At 46.0% G+C, this 14,365-nt stretch overlaps 1 pseudogene; it reads left to right on the top strand.

Moving 5' to 3' along the window:
• Positions 1-3,339: 3,339 nt before the first annotated feature.
• LOC147729669 (uncharacterized) lies at positions 3,340-11,849 on the top strand (annotated as a pseudogene).
• The last annotated feature ends 2,516 nt before the right edge of the window (positions 11,850-14,365 follow it).

Here is a 14,365-nt window from a genome sequence, read left to right on the forward strand (position 1 = left end):
AAAGCTAGAAAAGAAACTACATTATCCAGGAAACCTGGCAAATGAACTACAAATAGTGACATCATAATATTACAATGTTGTATATTTGTGCTTCATGCAACATGGCCACTTGTGGTCATTAGCCCTTTCTTTGTGTTCTCACTTACCTAGCCTTCCAGAATACCTGTGAGTATTCTAGCTTGTACTTGAGTGTTCCACTCTGGTCAGTTGATGGTCTGTTCACCTGGGAGGTGTCCGCTCAGCTGTTCTCTTAAATAAATATACTTGTGTAACTTATTGGAAGTGTCCTGTTCCAGTATAACCTTATCTACAACATACAACCAATAGGACGTTGAGTAACCCAATAATTTTCTTGACTGCAGCAACAAATCCTCTTTTCTTGCTGCTCACAGTCAGGATAGACCCCGTATTGTTTTTTCCCCTTTAACCCGTTGACCGTGGCGGGAATTCCGCCGCAGTGCGGGTGATTTATGACTGGGCGTGGTCAGGACGGCCGTGACGTCGGACGGTCGGGGGCCGTTCGACGCACGTAGAGGGTTAATATTGTGTTTCACTGACTTTCTTTGCTTTCATTACCATAGTTTTGCATTTGTGTGGCACTGTTTCGGTTCCCCTGCACGCACGCTTTCAGTAACGTTTAACTCTGCCTCAAGCGTTTTCACCGCTTCTTCAGCGCTGTCGACTGCAATTTTTTTCCATTCGCTTAAGGTTTTTAGGTCTCGCCTGAGCCAGCGCATGCGCTGCCCTGGCAAGACTTTTAGTAAGTGGGCTTCAGAAAATGCTACCACACGCTTTTGGCCTAGAGCTTGCACTTACGCACGCGGGCGGGCGCGCGCTTACGAGCAGAGGCGCCATCTGTCTTTCTTCTCTCGTCAGCAGCGCATGTCACATCATAGCTAAGAGGCGATTCTATATGGTATGTTTATTTTTGTTAAACTAATTTCTTTTGCCTTCCTTTTAATCTATACTTGGTCATGAAATTTGTATTAGGTTCAAGTTTCTGTAATTTGTTATTTGTAAGGAAGTGAGCTATTCTGGTGATGTCTGTGTGGAGAAGTGTGGCTCAGGGGTTAGAGACGGCAGACCTGGAAGCTGAGATCGGCCCTGGACCAGGGTTCAATTCCCCGCCTCGGCGGGTCTTGGGCCCAAAAAATTCCACGGGCTAGATAATTCTCGCTCCGGTGCCTTCTCGACTCACGGGTTCACACTCTGCGACTCTGGGCAATAGCTTGCTTAATCTCCACAACGGCCCCTCGCGGCGGGATGCCTGGCTTTCACCTTGTGGATACCCTGCCGGGGTTATCTCATAGGGGAATACCAGGACGGGTTCCCTAAGCAAGCGTCGGGAAACCCACTGCGGGTAGCTGTGCGCTATATAAGCTCAAATACATTTACATGTCTGTGTCACTACAGTCCACATTCCATGTCTCCTTCTCAGGAATGTGGAATGTGGTGTGAGCAGTTTGAGATGAGAGCAGTCCCATGATGGGGAGTTGCTGCTGGACTGCGGCCAATAAACCTATGTACTTAAACCCAACATGACTCATGTCGCTTCTTTGGGGCCGTGTCACCACACTGTGGCCATCAGCTCCTGGACAGCTGAGTTGCAGGCGCCAGGTCCTATTGACAGCAGAGCCACTGGAGAGTTTTGATCAATACAGACACTCCAGAGAGGTTTGTACCAGAATTGATGTTGACTTTTCCTGACTGACACATAAACCCAGGCGGTGAAATGTGAAGACGGCTATTAGGAAGTCCCGATGTACCCCTAACAGCAAAGAGGTTTATAGAAACAATCATCAAAATGAGGGTAAATGAAAAACGTATGAGATACGTTACAAACACTGCCATACACTCTGTGAAAGTTCTTGGTCACAAATTTACAAAATTAGTGCTAAATGTAAGTGCTCCCTGAGAATTGAAATTTGTACGTGATCTTTTGCAAATTGTCCATGCTGGACAAGGCCCTTGTTATAGGTTTTTCCCCAGACTTTTAGCCACAGCATCACTCAGGGCCACCACAGCATCACTCAGGGCCAGCACAGCATCACTCAACGCCACCACAGCATACCTCAGGGCCAGCACAGCATCACTCAACGACACCCACAGCATCACTCAGTGCTTCTTACACTTTTTAATTACAACTTCTCAGCATGCTGCACAGCAGCCACACTTCTCTACAGCACAGCTTAGAAACATTGTCAAAGTCAATAGCTCTACCTAAACACTTATTAGGCGCCCCAATGCATAGCCAATAGGTCTCACCTTTGGGACATTGTAAGTGTTTAATTATCCAGCACAATATCCTTCATTAAACAACATTAAGTGTTGCATGACTAAACACTTATAAGATCCCAAAAGCGAGACCTATTGGCTATGCCAATGCTTTTTTTGTATTGTGTTGTGGAACTGCTTTGCGGTAACATACTTTCTCTCCCTTTACTCCTCTCAACTGCACTCTTCCTCTGCTGGTTAACTCCTCCCCAGCATACAGGCACTCTTTCCTTAGAGCCACGCCCATCAATGTTTCCTTTTCCTTTAAGGGTTGGTTGTATTAACCCTTTCCTGTCACTTTAGTGCAGATATTTATTTACTATTTGCTTTTACTTGATTTTCTGAAGGGTTTCTTTTAATGGGATATTTATTATTTATTAACCCTTTACTCTATTCACAATGGCAGAGGAAGAAGAAACTCAATCTTTTAATCATAATTTGAAATCCTTTAATAAGGATTCTGTTCAGAAGGCGGTAGCTGTCTCTATGCTGGATGTATCAAAAAATGAGAGGCTTGAATTTAAAAAATTCTCTCTTCCTCTACTGAAATTCCCCCAAGAAAGGATAAGAAGCATGCAGAGACCCCTGGTGGGTTTATAAAAGGCAATTTGTTAAAAACTGGTCCTCCCAGAGGTTAAAGAGGTTTCTTTTATGGGGCTCTCATCTTCCCCTCTTCAGGTTACCCACTTAAAAGAGACTGATGATGATGATATGGTGAATGGCACACAAAAAGTTTTGATGGATCTTCAGACCCATTTAATTATGTGCTTCCGGAGAAAAGACAAAAAATGTTACCTAATGATGGTAGTGATTCTCACCCAGTGTCTAATGAACTAATTGGCCATCTTTGGGAACCCATGCTTGACCCCTCCCTTATTCATCACCCCAGTTCCACAGGCGGGTCCCTTTGGAGCATGTGGCAGAATATATTTAATTTTATCTACACCATGCTCTAGATAAATCTTCTAGAAAAAATAATTAAAGTCAGCAAGTCCCTGCCCTTTCCTTCCAATAACATTATGGCTACTCCTGTCATTGATCTAAACATGCTTATATTGTTTTACAAAATTTGGAAAGGACCCGAAGAAAGGGGTTGACAGGGCCTGGTCCAACTGCCAAGACAGGATTTTGGACTTGGTTGGTCCCCTGACCAGGATATTGGATTTGACGGAAGAGGCAAGAATTGTGGGCACTCAAGTCGATCCGGATACCCTCTCTAGTTGGGCCCAGTGAGTTATATATATTTTGGCCAATTACAATGTTCATATTAAACAAGAGAGGCAAAAATGTTGGCTATTAAAAATAGACCCCAAGCTTATCAGTCTCTCTACTAAGGAAGAGGGTCCACTTGCTAAGGCCTACTATTTAGGGATTCTTTTAAAAAGTAACTTAGAAAATATGTCTCCATGTTTGCCATGATAGACAAGGCCCAGCTCTCCCTAAAGACATTTTTTTCTTATCTGGTGTTTGCCAGGGCCGGTAAAGGTAGGAGTCGCTTTGCTGGCTGTTACCCCACACGAGGACAATCCCTTAACAGAGGCTCCTTCGATCAAAGCTCCCAAGTCGACTTATATACTGGTTACAAACCCCAGTTCTATCCCTGTCATTCCAGAGCCTTCTGGTCCAGGGGATATAGAAATAAAGGACAGCAATACTCAGGTAAGAGTTTCCAGGTCTGGCCTTCCTCACGGAGGAGGCTGATTAGCTCTCTGTCTGAATGCTTGGCTTTCTCTCAGCACAGATCCCTGGATAATACAAATGATTCAAGGGTATCATATAGAGCTTTTCCAGCCCGCAGTGCAGTTGCAACATCCCCGTCCTCTTCATTTTTCTCAGGATCAATTCCTTCTGGTCTAGGACGAGATTCAATCTCTTCTTTCAAAAAAAGCAATTGAACAAATAGAGTTCGACCCCATGGGTTTCCTCAGTACCATCTTCTTGGTACTGGAAAACATTTTTTTTGCCTTGTAATAAATGTAAAGGTTTTAAACAACTTCGTAGAGTATCATCACTTCAAGTTGGAGACCATTCTTCACCTCAGAGACATATTTCTCCAAGACGACTGACTGGTCAGATTAGACCTTCAAGATGCTTACTTTACAATTCCGGTTCATTCCTTGCACACAAAATATCTCCAGTTTCAATGGGATCCTTCGTCCTTATGCTTCAAATCTCTTCCTTTCGGCCTATCATCAGCTCCTTAGTGTTTCACCAAGATTCTAAGGCTGATTGTAGCCTTTCTCAAGGCACTGGGGATCTTATTATGTGTGTACCTTGACGATTTTCTAATCATGGCCCAGAACTAAAAGCGATCTTCTCTCACATCTTTGCCAAGATCTTCTACTTCTACTAGATTTCCATATAAATGTTCAGAAGTCTGCACTAATTCCTTCTCAACTGCTGTAATTTATAGGGCTCCTGATAGATACCTTTCGGCCTATCCTTCAATTCCCTCAACATAATGTGGCTCTCATAAAAAAGTAGATTTGACATTCTTTCACTCTTACTCATTTTTCTCTCAGATCTCTGTCCTGTATTGTGGGTCTTCTGGCTTCTTTGATTTAGACTATTTGTCCTGGCCCGCTTCATTATCTTGCCCTTCAAAGATTAAAAATTGAACATCTTTGAAATGACCTGGCCTTTATAGATTCAGTTTCCCTAGAGCCAGAGTCCAGAGAGGAACTCCTTTTGTGACTGACTCACTTCGACGCTTGGAATGGGAGAACGATTTTCTCTGCTGCTTCATATCTTGTCTTAGAGACCCAAGCAAGCCTGACAGGTTGGGGCACAATATGAGGTCAGTCTTGAATGGAGGTACATGGTCTCATCAGGAGTTTGTCTTGCATATCAATAGTTTAGGGATGCTTGCAGGATTCTTTGCCTTCCAGTCCTTTACAAAAGACAAAGCAAAATGCACCATTCTCTCACGGATGGACAATCTGTCAGCAGTCAAATATATAAATCATCACGGGGGCACAAAATCCAACCCTCTTGCAGATCTCGCCAAATATCCTTCGGAGTACTATCTTCTCCCCCGAGGGAATTCTGAAAGCAATATTGCTAAATTGTGTATTTTACACCCCGGTTTTTAATAAATGTACTCATCAATCTTTTCTCTTTATGCATCCTTTCATCTCTTCAACCCCTTCCTTTCCCAATCCTCTTCTCCCCGCTGCCTCTCTAACTCCTGTCATGGTTCCATCATGCTATTCTCTTCTACGGTTCATGTATGTGCTTGTATTTAAGGACAAGTATCTCCATTCAAAGACAAAGGGGCCACAAGCAGTATTTAGCGCTGACCACCTCCTCCTCTGCTGCCCCCTGATTGACATGCAGCGCTACAGGCGGCTGCTACAGCACTTGGAAACCCATGCCTAACACAGGAAGAAGCAACGCCGCACCTGCTTTGCTTCTCCTGTGTAGACACAGCTTTTCCAGGGTCCCCCTGCTAACATCTGTGGCCACCAGAGCAGTAATGATTGTGTTTACATCTCACCAATTCGCAGGGGGGGGGGGGGGGGGGGGGTTGAGAAAGAAAGGAAAAAAGATCACAGAGATGTAGAGAAAGATGAAAAGGAGGGATAAAGAGCACGAAAGAGAGAGCTAGAGTGGCAGAGTCAGGGAGAGGTAAAGTAGGGAAAGGTAAGAGAAAATAAAAGTAAAAAACAAGGGAGAGACACAGCTATAAAGACCCAAGCAGAGAGTGAGTGTGATAGAGTTTGTGACTGAGGTGTGTATGACAGAATGTGAGAGTGTTTGTGTGAGTGAGTGAGTTTGAGTGTGAAGGTAACTGTGTAAGGTGAGAAGGCATCCTTAGAGCATGGCCTCTAATCTTTATCATACATCTTTGAAACATTATTATTTTTTGTTAGCAAGATTGGGCCTGGGTATTATCATAGAGCATGGCTAGTGATGCCAGTCATACATCCTCAAAAACATTCAGGGGCACATTTACAAGGAGGCAACACCACCAGAAATAGTTTTTCCGACATTCTGGTGGCGTTAAGTCCTTTGCCTTATTTACAAGGCGGTGTTAAGCCACTAAACGCAGCTTAACACCGCCTTCTAAATAAGGCCCCTATTCAAGCAGCACTTAGTGTGAAAGAGGTGTGCAATGGGTGTTTCAGTGGGCGTTCCACTGCAACGCCTTTTGTTGTTTGACATTGCCCCCTATTTACAAGGTATCAGGCAGAACTAAAAATATCACCAGGGAATACCTGGTCTTGAGCAGGCAAGATGTAGAGAAATGTTTAATTTCTCCTTGTATTCTACATACTGCAGCGCACATAGAAGTAGCAAATCACAATTATTGATTGTTCATGTACAGGAAGGTGTTCCTGCCTGCACATAAACAATCACCCCAGCAGCACAGGCAAACTTGCAACATGGCACAAGGGTGCCTGCGCTGGCGCTAAACAGCTTCTTAAGTGCCAGTGCTAGGGAAAATGCAGGAGTGGGACACATTCTTGTAAACATGGCACATCCCTGTGTTTTGAAACTGACATAGCGCGACATCACCAATTTTAACGTAGCACTGCGCTCCGCCAGTTTCTAGTAAATATGCCTTTCTGTGCTTTTGTCTACTCACTGAGCTTTTAGAGACAAACTAGTCCTCTGGCTCGGCTCTAGCTTGACTCTTCAAGTTCCCATGAGTTCTGTGACTTGCTCACCTCTACTGCTTGGTGACGGAACACCTCAGTTTCCATGCCATCCAAATGTTGCCTTTTTTGGAGAAAAAAAAAAGATATTTATTTGTTTACTAACTTAGCTGGCATAGAACAAGTGAACCAGTTGTGGGGGATTATGCATCTATTATATGTAGACATATAAATAAATGCATCATGAGACTCCAGTGAACAATAAACATTGTAGGCCCTCTTTTGGAAAAAAGAGAGTTATAAATAGCTATTAACAGTTTGTCTGAGCATCAATAGTTTTTCATAAATCTGTTTGGAAACACTATCCATGACATTTGTTTGGAAGCAGCACTGTATAGCTGTGTATCACACTGAACTCTGAATGTGAATAAAGATTTTGGAAGCACAGCCCTACTGTGTGAAGCAGGGTTGCAGATGGGAACTTAGACTTTCAACAATCTCAGCTGAGAGGCCAAGCAAACAAGCATTTGCAATGCATTAGGTCTCGCATTTACGCAAGTTTGAGCTATTGGCATTGTAAATTACAATGCCTTTCATTTATGTTTTGTTTTTTTAAACAAAAGGCATAGTCATCTACAATACTAATAGTGTAAACTCTTGCAAAAGCGAGACCTATTGCATTGCAAATGATTGCCGTGCTGCGCCCCTACAAACACAGTGCAATCAGTTACCTGGCACCCAGAATCAACACGTTCATCACATGCATGTGTCTGTTGTCTGTTTGCACCCCTTGCATAGTGTTTGCCTCCTTCATGTCTATATTGTCTGATGGTCTCAGTTAACGTAAGGCTACCACCTCTCCAGATAATGGAGCGTCCAGGGCATGCATCAGACTACACCCTTGGAAGACCATTGTCGGCTCGTTATCACTGAACTTGTCAAATAAACACTCTTACCCATCGTTTTACGGGTTCCTTACTCATGGAAAACAGAGGCATCTGTTCACTCATGCCAAGCCTGAGAAAACAGGAGTACAAGGAGCAGTTCTATTGCTTTCCACTCCAATTCCAGCCATATTAAAACTATGCCCATCTCAATAGTCAAACAAGCAATCCCCCCAAAAAATAAATGTAAAAAAGCAAAGAAAAACCGGAAAAGCAAACAAATGAACTGGTGTTGTTACTCACCCATACCGTATGTTTCCTGTTTCTTGGTGGGGGCCCATGGAGTAGTTTTTAGAGGGAGGTTTGGTGGGGGTGCCCTTTCCTTTGGAAGCGGTATCTGGGGTTACTGACCACCCCCCCGGAATCCCTTTCCTTCCCGTCACACGAGCGCAGGCAGGCCATTTTGTATATCGCGCAGGCCGGCCATTTTCTATATCTCTGGCCAGCAGCAGGAAAAAATGTTGCCAAGACGGAATGTGTGGCTTTTGCACTGCTGCCGGAGAGAGGCGAGCTCGGGAGTCTAATGGGCCCAAGAGCTGCTTGGCAGTGGGTCCTGTGTTAGGTGGGATGTTCAGTGGGGCTAGGGCCGGCAGGCAGCAGAGTCGTGGATCCCAGCTCTGGAAGGGAGCAGAGTTGCGGGTTGTACGGCTCGGAGTGGGAGGAAGCTTATACCTGGCAGCAGAGTTGGGAGGAAGGTCAGCTATGGCCTCGGGTAAGGGAGGAAACTCGGTGGCGGCTGGGTCCCGAAGAACAGCTGGGGCGGACACAACCAGCTAGTGTGACGCGTGTTTCTGAAATATTGTAAGATCTTAGTAAAAAACTTAACACATGGGAAGGATGTTGACCTAGTGTCTAAAACTACATGGTTACTGACATGCTGGCCTTAAATGAAAAGAAAACATCAACAGCGTCTTCTTAGATTCAAATGGCTCTTTTATTAATGATCACGTCATAGTTTTTGATCACCAGCACGCTAGGTTTATTTTGTGTGAGGGACGAGCCCGGATGTTGGTTTTGCGTTGTGGGGAACTCTGCGCTAAAGGCAATCACCTCTGGAAGCTCACTCTGCCCCGTAGAAGCAGTCTGGACCTGCAGCGCTGCCCGGCAGGCATGTAATTTAAAGACTGGTGGAAGCGCTGCGCGGGTCTTCAGCCCTGTAATCTACAGGCGAGAGTGCTGTCTGTGCACGCGTTTACCAAAGGGCTTTCAATGAGTGGTCTTGAAAGCACAGGGCGACCAGACTAAGCAGTACGGGGTCGTGCTGTCATTGGCGGCCGCCGAGGCAGGAAGACAGACAAACACGGAGGAGACGTGGGCGGGGCCTGATCGAGGTTTTCGCTTCCCCCTGCCTGGGGGGAACTTTAGCTGTCGTTGCCGGTCTCCCATGCGGTGGAGGGAGACCGGAGTTGCTGCAGAAAGCCCCGGGTCCCAGGAGGGGGCCCGGGTGAAGGGGAAGCCGGTGGAGCTGTGCGGGGCTCCTGTATGATGGAGCGAGCCCCGCGCTACATGAGGAGATGCCGCTGCAGGAGCCCCTAAGAACGGGAGCTCCAGAGTACACCGGCAGCCTACCGGTAAGTGGGGCCGGTGTTGTGGTAGCAGAGGGGGGCGTCGGGGCACATTGCCGGTGGCCACGCCCCCGTGTGCTTTCCCTCCCTGCGGGTGCCCGTGTTTAAGACAGTGTGCACGGCGCCGTGCTGGACGTGCGCGTTCGCGCACCCAATTCCACACGAAAAGCTCGTAACACCTTCCTGTCCATAATTCCCCCGAGACGGGCAGCTATACGTCTCTAGCTGGACGCATCCTTCCGATGCTAACTCCAGCGAGACCTAAAAAAGGAATGGCTTGTATTTACTTCTTGAACAGCGTTAAACACTGATGACAATATTGAAAAGAGTGTGCTGCTCTGAATTATCAACTACTGTTCACTTAGCATCTTGAGACAGAAGCAAAGCACAAGAGCCTAGTAGCAATTCAACTGTTCGATTGTGCTTTACAAAAATAATTCTCTCGGAGGTGGACTAGTTGCAATTTAGCAAGCATAATGGTACAGTATCTAGGTTAGTGTTTCTGTGATCATGTACAATTACTGAAGGAAAAAGCTGAACATCTCAAAACGTGTCATGAGCATTCAGAACTTGAGTTACACAGAGAACAGGTGAGAAACAAGACAACTGAAAGGAAAGTTTCTAGATACATTTTGTTTTGCGGTTATATATAGCGCGAACTCGACCCGAAGGTATTGGGGCGCTTTAAATAAGCACCAGTTACTTTACAAAAGGACCCATTTATTTTTGGTAGGCACGGAGAGATAAAGGGCCATATGTATGAAGCTAATTTCCTGTCGCAAACGCTGCGAATGGGTAATAATAGCGTTTGCGACAGGAAATTAGCAATTTCCAATGTATGAAGCAGAAAATGCTCGCAAAACAAGGAATCGCTATTTAGCGAGTCCCAAACATTGCGAGAGCCTGAAATATGCGAATTCCAGAGCGATTATCCAATTTGCGACGAAACCAGGTAGCGAAAATCGCTAATCTAGAAATCGCTATTAAGGATTCGCAATGATATGTATCAAAAAATCGCAATTTGCGATTTGATGAAAATCGCATTTTAAGGAATCGCAATTACCACCAAGTGGGAGCAGGTGGTAACCAGGTACAAAGTATATAAGGAAGCCCACAATGCAACACACTCTTTTCCACAATGTCTGGGCTGTACATCATTGCGAGGAGGCGAAGACTGAGAGCTGTGGCGCAGAGGAGGAGACGGCAGGAGAGGATATTCCGTATGCGCACCACCATCTACCAACGCACTGAGGAGGACATCTACACCCACTACAGACTGGAGGAAGAGAGCATACTTGATTTGATAGAAGAACTTAGACCCTATCTAGAACACCCCACCCGCAGGACACAAGCCATGCCCACTCACATCCAGGTCCTGTGTTCACTACACCTGCTTGCCTCAGGTAGTTTTCAGGGGGTCATAACCACAGAAGGAGGGGTGTCACAAAGTGCCCTGTCGTGCTTCTTCCATGCGTTCCTCGATGCCATGACACATAGGATGCAACACCACATAACTTCCCCAGCATCCCACAGGAACTAGCACAAACCAAGCAGGACTTCTACAACATTGCCCAATTCCCCCACGTAATAGGATGCATCGATGGTACACATGTTGCAATATGCCCCCCTCAAACAGAGTACGTATACAGGAACAGGAAATGCTACCACTCACGCAACATATAGGTAGTGTGTGATGCCAAAAACATAATCACCGACATAGTGGCAAAGTATCCGGGAAGCACACATGACGCCTTTATCTTCCGTCACAGTGGGCTATACCGTAGACTCAAGAGGTGATTTTGGCGAGGGATACCTACTAGGTAAATGCTCACATACATAGGCCACATTTCCACTGACTAGCATGTGCATTACAGTGACTAACCGTTAACATTTCCAACCACAGGTGACAGTGCTTATGCAGTCCGGGATTTCATCCTGACACCCTACCTCAATCCTGCTACTGCTGGGGAGCAGCGCTACAACCGGGCACACATTTCAACAAGAGGCACCATCGAGAGAACATTTGGCATATTGAAGAGCAGATTCAGCTGCATTCATAAAAGTGGAGGAGCTCTCCAATACAGCCCGGAAACGTGTTGCAAAATTGTTGTAGCTTGTGCCATGCTGCACAACATCGCCACCAGGAAAGGGACACCACTGGAGTTGAGCGATTCAGACGCCTCCGACGTGGAGGGACCTGGACCTGTACCCATGGAAGGTGGCGTAGCTGGTGCTGCAGCTGGGCGACAGAGGCGAGATGAGATCATGCGCAACTACTTCTAGGTGAGTAATAATGACACTATGACAACTTAAATCTTTGAAAATGTGTTTTAATTGCTACAGCAACAATGCCACACATCCTCATATGCAAGTTCAAACACTCCTAATGTAATGCACATGTTAATTTCCCAGTGCAAATATTTAACTGGAATGACTGCACAGTGAACACTGTAGTTGTCCATATTTAGTCCCTGTAAGTCATCGTTATTTGACTGCACATCCTATTGGTATGTAGCAGGCCTGTTGGTCCAGCCACTATAGCGCCTCTCAACAGTGGGTGGTGGGGTGTTGGAGCTCCGCACTGACTGGGAGTCCTCCTCACTTGGAGTCAGCACTCCTGGTTCTGTGGTACATAGGGGACGCAGTTCATCCAGGGCAGAAGTGGACTGCACTACGACAGTTGCAATGCCCTGAATGCCGTGAGAGAACTCCCGCTGGGTTTCAGTGGTACGGCTGGACAGGATATTGGTCGATAAGGCCAGGCGGTTGATTGCGCGCATGTAGTGGTCCATGCGGGCCAGCTCTGTGCGCCTAGCAGAGCGTTCTGCACGTAACTCCGCAGTGAGCTCTTGCACAGCACCCCTCATTTCCTCACGCATGCCCCTGAACCCTGCCCTCATCTCACGCTGTATCGCCTTCATGTGTTTTGCTTGTAGGCGCTGTACTTGGAGCATATGCACTTCCAGCCCTTCAAACACTGAATCTTCCTGCTGATCGATTGATCTGCTGCATGTGCGGGGTCTACGCCTGCCTGTGACCTGTGGAGCCTGGCTGTGTTGTGGCATGGACTCCTGCTGCTGGGAACCTGGTGCTTCAGACTGCACTATGTCATTGTTGTCCTCATCATCGTCCTCAATGACTGCCAATGGCCTCACGATCTTCCTTCTGTGTCCCTTTGGTGGAATTGCAGGGCTGTCCTCCCCATCTGTGTCCTGTACCTGGCTAGCGTCTCCAGAGGCTGGGGGTCCTGTGTCTCTTCCACTTCCTATGGGCTTATTAGTCGCAGGTGCTGTGGATAGAACAGCACACATTAATTTCATTTGCTAATGTATGATGTGAAAATAAAATATTTCACAGTTATCCCTTACTTCACTTTTGTCATTCCCCTTCCCTGACCTGCACATGTGAAAATTACCTTAGATGGATGCTACTTCCAACATTAATTTCTATTGTGACTACATCTCCCACAATGCATTGCTGTGACTGCCTGTGTACTTTCTCTAGTGTGACATGTTGTTCCCATAATCCCTAGGTTTCTGCAGGGGGTGGGGGGTGGTTTAGGGTGTGAAGGCATGCTTCTTACCTGGTCTGGCAGCTGGTTGGTCGGAGCTGTCTAGCACGGACACGCCCGCAACACTCTCTGGAGCCAGTGTTCCCTCTACCAGTTCCTCTAGCAGTGTAGAATCTTGCACATTGGAGGTCCCCCCACCGGTGAGCTGTGACTGCCAATTTTTCTTTGGAGCGCTGGCGCAGGTCGTACCAGCGCTTGCGCAGTACTTCAACACTCCTGTGTGTTACTCCTAGGGCATTTACTTTCGCCTGTATGCCTTCCCAGATGCGTCTTTTCCTTGCTTCAGGCACCTTGTGTGAGCTTCTCCCAAATAACAAATCATGGTTTGGCACCATTTCAGTGATGAGTGTCTCAAGTTCTGCTTCTGAGAACTTCATCTTTCTCTTCCTAGATGTTTCTCCTTCTTGCTGGTCCTGCTGGGTTGTAGGCACATCCTTGTTCCCACTCTCAGCCATGGCTCCTCAGTAGCAAACCTCACTCTCACACTCTCTCACAATCAATGCAGTTGCATCATGGGTAATCAGGCACTTCCTGGATGGTGATGTCATCAAACTGCATCAGGATTGCGATTGGATGATTCTAGAAAATTGCAATTTTGCGATTTTTTCCGATGTGAAATCGCAATTTTGCGTTTTTTTCCGATTTGTCCTCGCAATCTTGCGCATTTCCTACATTAAGGAATCGCTATTGAATCTATCGCAAATATTTAGCGATTTTGGCCGGAATCGCTAAATATTTGCGATTGTGTTGATACATTCCGATTAGCGATTCTGGAACTGCGATTCGGTAAAAATCGCAGTTTCCGAATCGCTAATCGGCTTCTTCATACATATGGCCCGAAGTGATTTGCCCAGAATCACAGGCTGTTGAGTTGATGCAGGGACCCGAACCTGGTTCCCCAGTTCCAAAGTGGACAGCTCTGGCAGTTATGCCTCATCCTCTGCCCTATTCGTTCGGTGTCACTACAAACATATTGTACATCAAACTACTTTCTGCATTAGCCTCTTGAGGAGCACGATGTAAACATGTTTTTACTCACTCTCTCATCAAAGAAACTGATAGACAATTTCACTGAGCGCTATCAGTTTCTTCTGGCTATAATTTCTGAAGTTAATAAAGCTGCGAGAAGGTAACAAAGGGGCATATGTATCAAATACCATTATTGCGATTCTCAAATAGCGATTTTTAGAGAATTGCTATTTGAGAATCACAAATCGGGACGCAATAAATAATTCGCAAATATTTTGCGAATCCTTGGAGTTCCTTAATTGCGATTTGCATATTGTGAATCGCAATTAAGGAATACCTTCCCATTCATTCCTATGGCCTAGAAGCCTTGAGGCCCATAGAAATGAATGGGAAGACATTCACAATTTGTGAGTACCCATTATGTACTCGCAAATTGCGAATGCA

The sequence above is a fragment of the Lissotriton vulgaris genome, chromosome 2_1, assembly GCF_964263255.1.
Source record: "Lissotriton vulgaris chromosome 2_1, aLisVul1.2, whole genome shotgun sequence".
In the NCBI taxonomy this organism is placed as follows: domain Eukaryota; kingdom Metazoa; phylum Chordata; class Amphibia; order Caudata; family Salamandridae; genus Lissotriton; species Lissotriton vulgaris.